General features: G+C 48.4%; 3 non-coding genes and 2 pseudogenes across 3 annotated transcripts; all 5 read left to right on the top strand.

The window, feature by feature from the left end:
* Window positions 1-230: 230 nt before the first annotated feature.
* LOC121311177 lies at window positions 231-348 on the top strand. The gene has a single exon (XR_005949131.1). It is a non-coding gene; the product is annotated as a U5 spliceosomal RNA (small nuclear RNA).
* Window positions 349-6,071: 5,723 nt separating this feature from the next.
* On the top strand, window positions 6,072-6,309 carry LOC121311219 (annotated as a pseudogene).
* A 469-nt stretch (window positions 6,310-6,778) lies between these two features.
* LOC121311178 lies at window positions 6,779-6,896 on the top strand. Its single transcript, XR_005949132.1, has one exon. It is a non-coding gene; the product is annotated as a U5 spliceosomal RNA (small nuclear RNA).
* Window positions 6,897-12,650: 5,754 nt separating this feature from the next.
* LOC121311229 lies at window positions 12,651-12,865 on the top strand (annotated as a pseudogene).
* Window positions 12,866-13,285: 420 nt separating this feature from the next.
* On the top strand, window positions 13,286-13,403 carry LOC121311179. Its single transcript, XR_005949133.1, has one exon. It is a non-coding gene; the product is annotated as a U5 spliceosomal RNA (small nuclear RNA).
* Window positions 13,404-14,433: the final 1,030 nt, after the last annotated feature.

A 14,433-nucleotide genomic window follows, 5' to 3' on the forward strand; every position in this document is an offset into this window, starting at 1 on the left:
TTTTTTTTTTTTTTTTTTTTTCATATTTCATATTCAGGCAGGCCTAACACACGCAGCAGGCCAGTGTAGCAGCAGCAGCAAAGCGCCCTTTCGCCGGGGCGGAACGGCAGATGCGTTTTGGGAGGAGTTCCCTGTTTTTGTTTTGCGTGCGTGGCCTCGCTGCCGCTTGGCAGAGGGGAGGGCCTTTGGGCCTTTGGGCCGGCCGGAAGGGCTCGGCCACCAGCAAAGGCACGCTCCGGCTTCTCTACAGCTCGAATGAACCTTTCGCCTTTTACTAAAGATTTCCGTGGAGAGGAGCATTTACGAGTTCGATCCAATTTTTGGACAGCCCTTCCCCTCAGGGAGGGGCTCCACCTGGAGTTTAAAAGCAGAACGAGCACAGAAAGGGCGGTCGCCCCCGTTGGAGCCCGGCACCTTTCCTTCCTTCCTTCCTTCCTTCCTTCCTCCCTCCGCCCGCCCGAGAAGCAAGTACCACGACTGCTGCGGCGGGCGGCCGCGCCCGGGGCGTTTGGCCAAAACCATTGTGGGCATCGCTTCTCGGCCTCTTGGCTCAGATCCAGTGTGTGGCTTGACCGCAGCTCGATTTGGAAGCGATCGGTAAGGTATCGGTAAGGTAAACGGGAGCAGCGTTGGTTGCTGGTAGCTGTGGTCTGGGTAGCAGAGGACTAGGGCAGGCGGCAGTCCAGGAGCCAGGTTGTGGAGCAGGTAAGGGGGACCCTTTGAGGGCACCTTATCTGCTGTTTTTCGTTTTCTTTTCATAGGTTGATACCTTGCTTTTTTTGGCCTTGGCTAAATTTAAAACTTAAACTTTCTTTTTTGTGGGAGAAGGTGTTTATATAGTTAAAATGGCGGCCTCGAGGTTTGCGGCACGTCGTTTTAATTGTATAAGGATTTCCTTGAAGGAGCAGGAGAGAGGAGAGGGGCAGGAGGTTGAATTTAATAGGCTTGAGTTCTCTAGGTCTGTGTTACAGAATAAATTGGGATTCAAGCCAGATCAACTCAATTGTATTATTACTGTGGGGAAGGGAAACACTTGGGATGTGAGTTTTAGGGAGGTGAGTGATTTGCAGAAATGTCACCGGTTGTTTATTTTAGGGAAAGATGACCATCAGTTGAGTAGGTTTCATGTGACTACCTTGACTGATGTTGCTAGGAGGGTGGTGATTGTGAGGATGGGTTCGGAGACTGTGCAGGGAGAGGATGTGTGTATATGGCTGAGAAAGTATTGTTTGGTGCATGGGGGTGCAGAGAAAGTGAGGGATAGTGATGGGGTATGGAATGGTGCTTGGAGGGTGCGTGTAAGTCTGTTGCCAGATCCGAATGGGTATGAGGGGTATAGAATCATTCCCTCTGAAATAGTGCTGGGGATGGATAGGGGTTATGTACATTATTTTGGGCAACCCAAATTGTGTCGAAAGTGTGGGGCAATGGGTCACTTGGCGGCGGGGTGCACAAAAATTATGTGTTATGTTTGTAAAGGTGAGGGGCATGTGGCGAGCGAGTGTCAGGAGAAAAGGAAGTGTAGCTTATGTGACAGTACTGAGCACCTTTTTATGCACTGTCCGGCCTCCTTTGCTAACAAAGCAAAGAGAAATGAAGAGAGGGAGAGAGAGCAGAGGGAGAGGGAGAGGGAGAGGGAGGGAGGGGAGAGGGAGAGGGAGACAGGGAGACAGCAGGAAGGGAAGACAGGGCAACAGCAGGACGGGAGAGGAAAGAGGAAGGAGAGTACTGAGGGGGAAGGGAAGGGAGGTGAGCAGCAGGGGAGAGGGGAGAGTGAGAGTAGAGAGGATGAGGGGAAGGGGCAGGCATCTGGGGCGGGAGAGCAGAGAGGAAGTGAGGGGGAGGAGGAGATGGATCAGGGGGACGGACAGAAGGAGCAGCAGGGGGTTTCCTTGGCAGTAGATCTGCAGGTTACATCTTCAGAAGAGGACAGTGAGGGGCTCGGAGAGGGGTCGAATAAGAGTGAGGGGGAGGTGGGTCCCTCAGGTACCCAGGACGAGACCCCTATCCCATGTGGCCAGATGCATCCAAGGGGATATGTGGTGAGTGATGTAGAGAGTGGATCGGAGGGGGAGTCTAGTGAAGAGGAGATAGAGGTGGAGGAGGAGGAGGAAGAGGTGGGAGGAGAGCTTGATGAGGAACAAATGGAGCAGGAGAGAGCTTCATGGAAAAGGAAATTGGAGAAAAGGGAAGAGGTGAGATGTTGTATGAAAGTGGGGAAAAGAGGGAAAAAGGGAATAAAAGAGGACAGTAAGCATGCTAGGCCGGGAGCTCCGGTGTCTCCTGGTTCTGACTCCTCGGTACTGAGTGACAGGTCTTATGGTGGGAGGGGTGTTGACCCTGGGGGCACCTCTTTTTTAGACGATGATAACGTACAGCAGTTCTCAGATAGCGTGGGGATGGAGCCAAGTAAAATGTAATGGTTATGTTGTCACACCTTTTGTTGTTCCACATGGCGCTCATAATAGCTACAGTGAATGTGAGGAGTGTGGTGAGCAAGGTCAGGTGCAAAGCTGTTTTAGAGTGGCTAGCAGATATTGATGCAGATGTGTTCTTTTTGCAAGAGTGTGGGATTGGGTTTAGAAAAGAATATAGAGAGTTGGAAAGCATGTGGCTGAAAGGTGAATCAGTGTGGTCGGGGACAGATGAAAATAAGAATGCGGGGGTGGCAATACTGTTTAAAAATAATAAGTGTGTAATTAAAGAGAGAAGTGTGTTGCAGGATGGGAGGGTTGTGATGGTGAGAGTGGTTTGTAATAAACAAGAGTTTAAACTGGTGAATGTGTATGCGCCTGTGGAGAAACACCAGAGGGTTGAACTGTTGGGACTGGTGAGGATGGAGCTTAGTTCATCCATACCGGTAGTGATGGGGGGTGACTGGAATTGTGTGAGGAGTGGGAGTGACAGGAAGGCTGGGAAGGAAGAGTTTAAATTAGATAAAACATCGGTGTTATTGAACAAAATTATTAAAGATTTTAAGTTGACAGACTGCTATAAGAGGATCCATTCTGAAGAGGGCTTTACCTGGAGCAACCCTCAGGGGACTAGGAAATCCAGGATCGATATGGTCTTTGTTTCCGAGGGGGTGGAGGTGAAAGGTTGTAAACTGGAGCCTGTGTTCTTCTCCGATCATGTGATGGTGAAGTCAACATTGGATCTGGGAGGGGTGAGTGAAAAGGGGAAGGGAGTATGGAAATTAAATGTAAAATTATTAGAGGATAGTAAAATAAGAGAGAAATATGTAGAGAAGTATAAAGGGTGGAGGTCTCTACAGGTTTTCTTTGAAAGGAAGAGTGAGTGGTGGGATTTTGTTAAAAGGAAAACCAAATTGTTTTTTATAAATGAAGGCAGGGATAAGGTGCGTAAAGCAAGAGAGAAATGCAAATGGCTGGAAAGGAAGCTTCAGAGATTGTTTTTGCAGGAGAGGGCGGGTTTTGAAGTCTCTGAAGAGATAAAGGGGGTGAAAGAGAGAATAAAACATTTAAGGTATAAAAAAAGTGAGTCAGTGATACTGCAAAGCAAGATAGAAAGGATTGAGAAAGAAGAGACCTGTTCAAGGTTCTTTTTTAAGAAAGTATTTGACAGGAAGCAGGTGATGGAGGGGTTAAAAGGGGTCGATGGTGGGGTGAGGAATGGAAATAAAGACATGTGTGAAGTGGCGGAAATTTTTTATGAGAATTTGTACAATGAAAAGAGTGTGGTAGAGAGCAATTACAAAGAAATGATTGAAGGTATCAATGCAGGGTTAAATAATGAACAGAAGGAGATGTTGGTAAAGGGCTTTTCTCTAAAAGAGCTGGATAAAGCTTTGAAAATGAGCAAAATGGGGAAAACGCCTGGGGAGGATGGCTTACCTGCTGAATACTACAAGTGCTTTTGGAGTATTTTAAAATATGATTTGTTGAGTGTTTTTATAGAGATTTCTAATGCTGGGGAAATGGCTGCTTCCTTCAAGAGGAGCATCATCACGCTGCTCTATAAGAAGGGAGATCCAGAAGATTTGAAGAACTGGCGTCCAATCAGTCTCCTTAACACAGACTATAAGTTGCTGGCGAAGATCCTGACTGGGAGGATGGGGCAGGTGATTGATACAGTCATCCATCAGGACCAGGTATGTGCAGTCCCGGGTAGGAGGATAATGGACAGCCTGATACTCGTGAGAGATACTATCTGTTATGCCAGGGAGAGGGAGCTCCCGTTTAGTGTCCTGAATTTGGACTTAGAGAAGGCATATGATAGGATAGCGCACAAGTACATGTTTGGTGTACTGCTGAAAATGGGGTTTCCAATCGGGTTCGTTAATTGGATTCAGATCTTGTATAAAGATATTCAAAGTGTTGTTTTGGTAAATGGGAGCTCGTCTGAACCAGTTAAAATCCGAAGTGGAGTGCGCCAAGGCTGTCCACTGTCTCCTTTGCTGTTTATATGTAGCATTGAGCCTTTAGCCATTGCTATTAGGGCTAATAAACAGACCTGTGGACTGTTTGTACCTGGGAGTGGAGGTGAACAAGTAAAATGCATTTTGTATATGGATGATGTGTCAATCATCTGCAGAGACGAGTTCTCCATGGAGAGGACAATGAGTACAGTTGAGGGGTTCTGCAGGGCGTCAGGTTCTAAAGTCAACTTTAATAAGAGCGAGTGCATGATGTATGGGAAATGGGCCAGAGTACCCAGTATTGGGTTGTGTTTTAAGAATGATTTTATTAAAATTTTAGGGATTAAATTTTTTAAGAACGGGTCTGGGATGCAGAACTGGGTGGACGTTACAGCAAAGGTTGCACAAAAGTTGGGGCTGTGGAGCCTCAGGGAACTCACCTTTGAGGGAAAATGTTTAATTTTAAAATCTGTTATTTTACCTGTTTTGTTGTATTTGTCAGCAGTGTTCCCTCCAACTAGAAATGTCCTGTGTGCCCTGACACGAAGCGTGATGCGTTTCTTCTGGGGGAGGAAGAATGAAATGCTAAAAAGAGAGGTGGTACACAGGGCCGCAAAAAATGGAGGGAAGGGGGTTCCTGACCTCACGAAAACCCTGTTTTTGCATTTTGTCATTTGTCATGTAAGGTTATGTTTGTATGGGTCATCCAAAACAGCGCATTTTGTGAGATATTTTTTAGGACCGATCTTAAGAGGTTTTAAAATGTTTTACCCTGTTTTGTCAGTGCCGACGGCATGGGAAGCACCCTTTCACTATAATAAAATTAAACTGTTTCTAAAGAAAGAGGAGCTTTTTACACTGGATAATGAGGTGTGGCAGGACCCCCGGAAAGTGCGGAAATTTGTACTGGATAGAGAGAAGATGTGTAACGTTTCTTTTTTTAACCCACAGGTTGTGGAAGGAATTTGGTTGGCGGTAGCTCACCCGAGACTCATGAATCGGCACAAGGACTTGGCATGGCAGACAGTGCATGAGATCCTCCCAGTAAGGGCTGCTATGTTTCGGAGGAAGCTCGGGAAGACCCCTAGATGTCCTTTTAAGGACTGTGGGGAAGAAGAGTCGGCAGCGCACCTGTTCTGGGACTGTGGGCAAGCAAAAAAAGTCTGGCGGGAAGCCGAAGTTTTTCTGCGCTGTTTTTTAAATAAGAGAAGGCTCCTAAAGGCAATGGTTTTGTATGGGGTTAAGCCTGGGTTCATCCCAAAAGAGGAATGGCCATACCTATGGGTCATGCTAAACTGTTTTAAAGAGGCCATGTGGAAGGCGAGAAACCTCCTAGTGTTTAAAGGAAACCTTCTGTCCTCTGGAGAGGTGAAGAACTTGGCTTGCCACAGGCTCGGAGAGTATCAGATACAGGATGCGCTGCGTGAGGGAGAAGACATCGCCCAGGAGAAATGGGGCCCTTGCTGGTGTTTGCCTGCCACCTGGACTCGTGCCGGTTCATGGTCCAAAGATAGGGGGTGAAGCGGGTTGTTTTTCTGTCACATTTGCTAACCGGTACAAATGGAAGCTGTGTTTTTTTTGCACATACATTTGGTTGGTTTTATGTATTGTTTTTAAAAGAATTGTTTTTTCTAAGACCCTGTTCTTTATTGTAAAGTTTTTATGACTTGGATTATGTGATTGTTTCTTTTGTATTGTTTTTAGTGTTTTGATTATGTATGATTATGTTTTCACTGTCCAAGGAAAATAAATAAAAACTTTAAAAACAAAAAAAAATCTGTTCTTATCAGTTTAATATCTGATACGTCCCCCATAGGGGGACCGTCTATATTAAATGGATTTTTGGAAGCGGGAGATGGAAGCGGGGCTTGCTCCGTCCACTCCACGCATCGACCCGGTATTGCAGTACCTCCGGGAACGGTGCCCATTTCTCAGAAAGGTCAAAAGGTCAGAGAGAGAGAGAGCGAGAGCAAAAGAGAGAGAGAGAGAGAGAGAGAGCGAGAGAGAGAGAGAGAGAGAGAGAGAGAGAGAGAGAGAGAGAGAGAGAGAGAGAGAGAGGAGAGAGAGAGAGGAGAGGCCCCAGGGGTGGATGGGAGGGAGGGGAAGAGAGGACCTCCACCCTTTCCTGGGACGCGCCGTTTTCCCGCTCTTTTTTCGTTCTTTTTTTTTTTTTTTTTTTTTTTTTTTTTTTTTTATTTCATATTCAGGCAGGCCTAACACACGCAGCAGGCCAGTGTAGCAGCAGCAGCAAAGCGCCCTTTCGCCGGGGCGGAACGGCAGATGCGTTTTGGGAGGAGTTCCCTGTTTTTGTTTTGCGTGCGTGGCCTCGCTGCCGCTTGGCAGAGGGGAGGGCCTTTGGGCCTTTGGGCCGGCCGGAAGGGCTCGGCCACCAGCAAAGGCACGCTCCGGCTTCTCTACAGCTCGAATGAACCTTTCGCCTTTTACTAAAGATTTCCGTGGAGAGGAGCATTTACGAGTTCGATCCAATTTTTGGACAGCCCTTCCCCTCAGGGAGGGGCTCCACCTGGAGTTTAAAAGCAGAACGAGCACAGAAAGGGCGGTCGCCCCCGTTGGAGCCCGGCACCTTTCCTTCCTTCCTTCCTTCCTTCCTTCCTTCCTCCTCCCTCCCTCCGCCCGCCCGCCCGAGAAGCAAGTACCACGACTGCTGCGGCGGGCGGCCGCGCCCGGGGCGTTTGGCCAAAACCATTGTGGGCATCGCTTCTCGGCCTCTTGGCTCAGATCCAGTGTGTGGCTTGACCGCAGCTCGATTTGTGAAGTGATCGGTAAGGTATCGGTTTCGGTAAGGTAAGGTAAACGGGAGCAACGTTGGTTGCTGGTATCTGAAGTCTGGTAGGAGAGGAGCAGGGCAGGCGGCAGTCCAGGAGCCAGGTTGTGGAGCAGGTAAGGGGGACCCTTTTGAGGGCACCTTATCTGCTGTTTATTCTCTTATTGCCAGATACTTTGCTTTATTTTGGCTTGGCCAAATCTAAAAATTTAATTCTGTTTGTGTGTAAGGTTGTTTGTATAGTTAAGATGGCGTCCCCGAGGTTTGCGGCACGTCGCTTTAACTGTATTAGAATTTCTTTGAAGGATGAGGAGAGAGGAGAGGGGAAGGAAGTAGGATTAGATAGGCTTGAGTTTTCAAGATCGGTGCTGCAAAAGAAATTGGGTTTCAAGCCAGAGCAGCTGAACTGTATTATCACTGTGGGGAATGGGAGCACTTGGGATGTCAGTTTTAGGGATGTGTCTGACCTACAGAAATGTCACCTTTTGTTTACGGCAGGGAAAGATGATCAACAGTTGAGGAAGTTCCAAGTAACAACCTTGACTGATGTTGCTAGAAGGGTGGTGATTGTGAGGATGGGGTCGGAGACTGTGCAGGGAGAGGATGTGTGTATGTGGTTGAGGAAGTATTGTTTGGTGCATGGGGGTGCAGAGAAAGTGAGGGATAGTGATGGGGTATGGAATGGTGCTTGGAGGGTGCGTGTAAGTCTGTGGCCGGATCCCAATGGGTATGAGGGGTATAGGGCCATCCCCTCTGAAATAGTGCTGGGGATGGATAGGGGTTATGTGCACTATTTTAGGCAACCCAAATTGTGTCGGAAGTGTGGGGTAATGGGTCACTTGGCGGCGGGGTGCACAAAAATTATATGTTATGTGTGTAAAGGTGAGGGGCATGTGGCGAGTGAGTGTCAGGAGAGAAGGAAGTGCAGTTTATGTGATAGTAGTGAACATCTTTTTATGCACTGTCCAGCCTCTTTTGCTAACAAAGCAAAGAGGGATGAGGAGAGGGAGAGGGAGAAGAGGGAGAGGGAGAGGGAACAGGGGGAGGAGGAGGAGGAGAGGGATAGGGGAGGGAAGGAGAAAGAAAGGAAGGGGGGTAAGGAGGGGAGGGAGGATAGGGGACAGCAGGAAGGGAGGGGAAAGAGGAAGGAGAGCATGGAGGGGGGAGGGACGGGAGGTGAGCGCCTGGGGGAAGGGGAGAGTGAGAGTGGAGAGGATGAGGGGGAAGGGCAGGCACCTGGGGTGGGAGAGCAGAGAGGGAGTGAGGGGGAGGAGGAGATGGATCAGGAGGAAGGACAGAAGGAGTGAATTTCTTTGGCAGCAGATCTGCAGGTCACGGAGTCAGAAGAGGATAGTGAGGGTGTTGGAGAGGGGTCAAATAAGAGTGAGGGAGAGGTAGACTCCTCAGGTATTCAGGACGGGAGCCCCATCCCGTGTGGCCAGGCACATCAGGAGAGATACGTGGTGGGTAATATAGACAGTGGAGCTGAGGGGGAGTCTAGTGAAGAGGAGATAGAGGTGGAGGAGGAGGAGGAAGAGGTGGGAGGGACTCTAGATGAAGAACAAATGGAGCAGGAGAGAGCTTCATGGAAAAGGAAATTGGAGAAAAGGGAAGAGGTGAGGTGTGGTATGAAAGTTGGTAAAAGGGGGAAAAAGGAAAGAAAGGAGGACAGTAAGCAAGCTAGGCAGGAGACTCCGGTTTCTCCTAGCTCTGACTCCTCTGTGTTGAGTGATAGGTCTTATGGTGGGAGGGGTGTGGACCCTGGGGACACCTCCTTTTTGGATGATGAAAACGTGCGGCAGTTCTCCGATAGCACGGGGATAGGGCCGAGTAAAATGTTGTGAGAAAACTTGCTCATCTTTTGTTGTTCTACATGGCACTGACAATAGCAACAGTCAATGTGAGGAGTGTAAAGGGTAGTGTGAGATGTAGAACAGTGTTGGATTCCTTGTGTGCTGTGAAGGCGGATGTCCTCTTCTTGCAGGAGTGCGGCATCCCGTTTAAGGAGTGTTACAGTGAGCTGGAGAGTCTGTGGAAGTGTGGTGCGTCTGTGTGGTCCGGGACGAATGTGTGTAAGAATGCGGGTGTGGCTGTGTTATTTAAAGGTAAAAACATTGAAATAAAAAGCAAGACGGTGGTGGAGTGTGGGAGAGCTGTGGTTGTGGATGTGGAATGGATGGGGAAGGAGATGAGACTCATTAATGTCTATGCCTCGCCAGATAAGAATGAGAGAGCTGAGATGTTTGAGAGGATGAGAGGATACGTGATAACATCTAAGACGGTAGTGTGGGGAGGTGACTTTAATTGTATGCTGAGTGGGAGTGATAGGAAGGGGGAGGGTATCAAAAAGCTGGACAAAACATCCAAGATTCTGGGGGGTATTATAGGTGATGCCCGTCTGGTCGATGGGTTCAGGAGGGTGAACCCGGGTGTGCCGGGCTACACATGGTTCGATGCAGCAGGGGCTAGGGCTTCGAGAATTGATTTTATTCTGGCCTCGAGGGAGGTGGAGTGGGTGCTGTGTGAGTGTGTGCCTGTGTTTTATTCTGACCATGTGTTGTTGCGTGCTGAACTCAAGCTGGAGGGGGTGTGTGAGAAAGGGAAAGGGGTGTGGAAGTTGAATGTGAGTGTGTTGAAAGATAAAGAAATAAGGAATGAGTTTGAAGAGCGATACAGGGAGTGGCAGTCTTTGAAAGTGATGTTTGATTCGATTGGTGAGTGGTGGGAGTGTGTGAAAACAAAAATCAAAGGATTCTTTATAGGGGTGGGAGTAAGGAGAGCAAGAAGGGGGAGGAGGAGGGCATATGGACTGCAAAGGAAATTTGAGAGGCTGTTTGAGTTGGCAGGTATGGGATGGGATGTGACAAGTGAGATTGGTGCAGTTAAAAGTGAACTGAAAGATCTGTATGAAAGCAAAATGAAAAGGATGATCGTTGAGAGCAAGGTGCGGCACATGGAGGAGAATGAGAAGTGTTCGCGATACTTTTTTAAGAAAGTGATGGATGGGTGCAAGTTGATGAGTGGTTTGAGGGATGAGAGTGGGATTGTAAGGAAGGAAACAGATGGCATGCTTGAGGTGGCTGAAAGGTTTTATAGTAACCTGTATGAAAGGAAAGTGATAGACGAGAGTATGGTGTGTGAGATGTTGGATGGGTTGGATGTGGGTGTGGATGAGGGAGAATCACTGGAGGGTGAGATCTCCCTGCAGGAGGCTGCTGCTGCCATGGGGTCCTTCAAAGATGGGAAGACTCCTGGCGGGGACGGTCTCCCGAGAGAGTTTTACATGGCGTTTTGGGGGTTGATTGGGCCTGACATTGTGGATGTTTTTAATGAAATTGTTGTTAAAGGGGCGATGCCCTTGTCTTTCAGGCAGGGGATCATCACCCTGGTTTTTAAGAAAAATATGAAAGAGGATTTGAAGAACTGGAGACCCTTGACCCTCTTGAACGTCGACTACAAGTGTTTTGCAAAAATTTTAACTCTAAGAATGAGGTCTGTAATTGCTGATGTGATTCATCCAGACCAGACCTGTGGCGTTCCAGGGCGGAAGATCACGGACAGCCTTATCCTACTGAGAGATTCGGTCCTTTTTGCACAGGACCGTAAGGTGCCGGTATGTCTTTTGAATTTGGATCTGGAAAAGGCATATGACAGGGTCTCTCATGAGTTTATGCTCAGGGTTTTGAAGAAAATGGGGTTCTCTGGAAAAACTGTTAAGTGGGTAAGTCTTCTCTATAGTGATATAGGAAGTAGGGTTAGTATTAATGGGAAGCTATCCGGTCAAATTGATATTAAGTGTGGAGTAAGACAGGGCTGTCCGCTGTCCCCCCTGCTTTTTATTTGCTGTATGGAACCTTTGGCTCAGGCCCTTCGCAAGGATAAGATGATCAGGGGGCTGACTATCCCTGGGGGTGGAGGAGCTGAGGCAAAGTGTTTGTTGTACATGGATGACGTGAATGTGTTGTGCGTGGATGAGTATGCAATCAAGCGATCCTTGGTTCAGTGTGAACGCTTTTGTGTGGCCTCGGGGTCTAAATTGAACCGTGGGAAGTCGGAGTGTATGTGTTTTGGAGAGTGGAAGTGTGTGCCTGAGATTGGGTTATGTGTGAGAACGGATTTTATCAAAGTTTTAGGTGTGAAAATTGATGCCACAGGATCTGGTCTCAGCAATTGGGTCGACGTCGCGAAGAGGGTCGGACAGAAGCTGGGTCTCTGGGGGCTGAGGTCCTTGTCGCTGGAGGGGAAGGTGCTGGTGGTGAAGGCTGTGATCCTTCCTCTGCTGCTGTATGTGGGGGTGGTGTTTCCGCCCACAAGGTCTGTGATTGTCTGCCTGAAGAGGAAGGTTTTTACTTTTTTTTGGGGGTCCAAGTGGGAGCGCCTGAAGAGGGAGGTAGTGTGCAGGGGAGCAGAGAAGGGTGGGAAAGGGCTCCCCGATTTAGAACTGTTTTTATTTACGCACAGTTTTTGCAGGCACCTGGAAATGGTTTTGAGTAACAGGTGTAAAGGGGCACTGTTTGTTCGGTTTTTTCTGGGGCCTTACTTAAGATTTTTAGGAATTTTAAAGATTCCGTTGAGTGTGCCCACTGCTTTCCAGATGCCTTTTATCTATACTGCTCTTAAAACCTTTGTAAAGAAGAGACAGTTGGAGAGTATGGAGAAGGATATCCTTTTAAACCCCAAAAAATGTTTTGCTCTTGTGCAGGAGAGAGAGGATATGTGCCCTGTGAGGGGATCCCTAGGAGAACCCAGTGTGGCGTGGAGGAATGTTGCCCATCCTGCCCTGATGAACCGACACAAAGATCTGGCCTGGCAGGTAGTCCACGAGATCTTGCCAGTGAGAGCAGTTATGTTTGCTCGAGGCATGGGGAAGTCCCCTAGATGCCCTGTTCAGGGCTGTGGGGCAGAAGAGACGGCACGTCATCTGCTGTGGGAGTGCGAGGCTGCCAGACGGCTGTGGAAGAAGGCGACCCCCCTGTTGGCTGTGTTATCGAAGACCGCCGTGAAAGAGCAGCTGGTTCGGTATGGGCCAAAGAAAAATGAGAAAGGATCATGGCAGCTCTGGTGTGCAGTGAACTGTTTTAAAGAGGCTCTTTTCAGAGCCAGGAACCTGCTCATTTTTTCAAAAGAGTTGGGCTGCCATGAGACGTACGAAATAGGTCTGAGTGCTGTCAAGGACTATGTGTCCAGGGATGCTAACAGGAGGGGTCGTGAAGAAGCGGAGGAGGTCTGGCAGCTGAAGAGATGGCCGGGTGGTGCTGGTGCCAGGGTCAGGTCGGAGTGGTTGGGCTCATCTGGGCAGGGTCAGGATGTTGTTTAAGGGCATGCTCTCTTGTGCACAAATAAAGGGGTTGATTTTAAAGTGTCTGTATTGTTATATTGTGTTTGAGAATCTGTGTGTAATATGTTTGTGTCATTGGTGATTGTATTTGTGTATTTATTGTATATGGATTGTAGTGATTGTTAAAATGTATATGATTATTGGGAATGATTGCTGTATTTGAATTTATATACAATAATTAAAAAAAAAAAAAAAAAAAAAAAAAAAAATCTGTTCTTATCAGTTTAATATCTGATACGTCCCCCATAGGGGGACCGTCTATATTAAATGGATTTTTGGAAGCGGGAGATGGAAGCGGGGCTTGCTCCGTCCACTCCACGCATCGACCCGGTATTGCAGTACCTCCGGGAACGGTGCCCATTTCTCAGAAAGGTCAAAAGAGAGAGAGAGAGAGAGAGAGAGAGAGAGAGAGAGAGAGAGAGAGAGAGAGAGAGAGAGAGAGAGGAGAGAGAGAGAGAGAGAGAGAGAGAGAGAGAGCGAGGCCCTCCCCCTCCCTCCCCACCTCCCCTTTCCTGGGACGCGCCGTTTTCCCGCTCTTTTCGTTCTTTTTTTTTTTTTTTTTTTTTTTTTTTTTTCATATTTCATATTCAGGCAGGCCTAACACACGCAGCAGGCCAGTGTAGCAGCAGCAGCAAAGCGCCCTTTCGCCGGGGCGGAACGGCAGATGCGTTTTGGGAGGAGTTCCCTGTTTTTGTTTTGCGTGCGTGGCCTCGCTGCCGCTTGGCAGAGGGGAGGGCCTTTGGGCCTTTGGGCCGGCCGGAAGGGCTCGGCCACCAGCAAAGGCACGCTCCGGCTTCTCTACAGCTCGAATGAACCTTTCGCCTTTTACTAAAGATTTCCGTGGAGAGGAGCATTTACGAGTTCGATCCAATTTTTGGACAGCCCTTCCCCTCAGGGAGGGGCTCCACCTGGAGTTTAAAAGCAGAACGAGCACAGAAAGGGCGGTCGCCCCCGTTGGAGCCCGGCACCTTTCCTTCCTTCCTTCCTTCCTTCCTTCCTCCCTCCGCCCGCCCGAGAAGCAAGTACCACGACTGCTGCGGCGGGCGGCCGCGCCCGGGGCGTTTGGCCAAAACCATTGTGGGCATCGCTTCTCGGCCTCTTGGCTCTGCTCAAGTGTATGTGGCATGACCGCAGCATCCTGAGGATCCAGTGAGGAAGAGAAGGCGCTGGGAGCGGAATACGATGGCGACTGGAAGGAGGATGCAGAACCTGATCCGTTTCCGATGGAGTGAGGTTTTGGAGAAAGAATTGAAGATCGTCGATGCTGCAGAATTGAAGGATACACCAGGCGGGCGAGAATTCTTTGTGAAGGAGGTGCTCTTAAAAGGACTGAAACTGGAGGTGAAGTCTATTTTTTGTTTCCAGAATTATGAAAAGTTTTTTGATTTGGTTTTGTGCAGTGAGGAGTTGGCTCAAAGTGTTTGGGATACTTACCAGGAGAAGAAAAATGAAAGGCCTTTTTCGATGTATATTGCAGATCCGTTATTTGCAAGGGAAGTTCGGCCTTTGTTTGTTTTCATGTATAACCCATATGTTGGGCAGGAGGAAGTCGCACAGTATGTTGGCCGTTTTTGCGACATTATTTCGGGACCTTTTAAAGTGCTTGACCCTATAGGTATATGGACTGGGAAGTGGAAATTTATTGTGAGGCTGAAGATCTGCAGTTCAAAGGAGGGGGGTATAGTACACCCTCCGGGTCATGTACAGATTGGGGGAAACAGGGGTTTTTTAAGTTACCCTGGGCAGCCGCGAAAGTGTTTTAAGTGTAACACTGAAGGGCATGAGGCGAGCGAGTGCAAAGTAATGTTCTGCCAGAAATGCAGGCGGAAAGGGCATGAAGCGATGGACTGTAAAACCCCAAAAAGTTGCAGTATATGTGGAGCACTGGATCACCTGTATAGAGAGTGTGGAAAGCGTGGTATGGGTGGTGAG

The sequence above is a fragment of the Polyodon spathula genome, unplaced genomic scaffold (assembly GCF_017654505.1).
Source record: "Polyodon spathula isolate WHYD16114869_AA unplaced genomic scaffold, ASM1765450v1 scaffolds_3021, whole genome shotgun sequence".
In the NCBI taxonomy this organism is placed as follows: Eukaryota; Metazoa; Chordata; class Actinopteri; order Acipenseriformes; family Polyodontidae; genus Polyodon; species Polyodon spathula.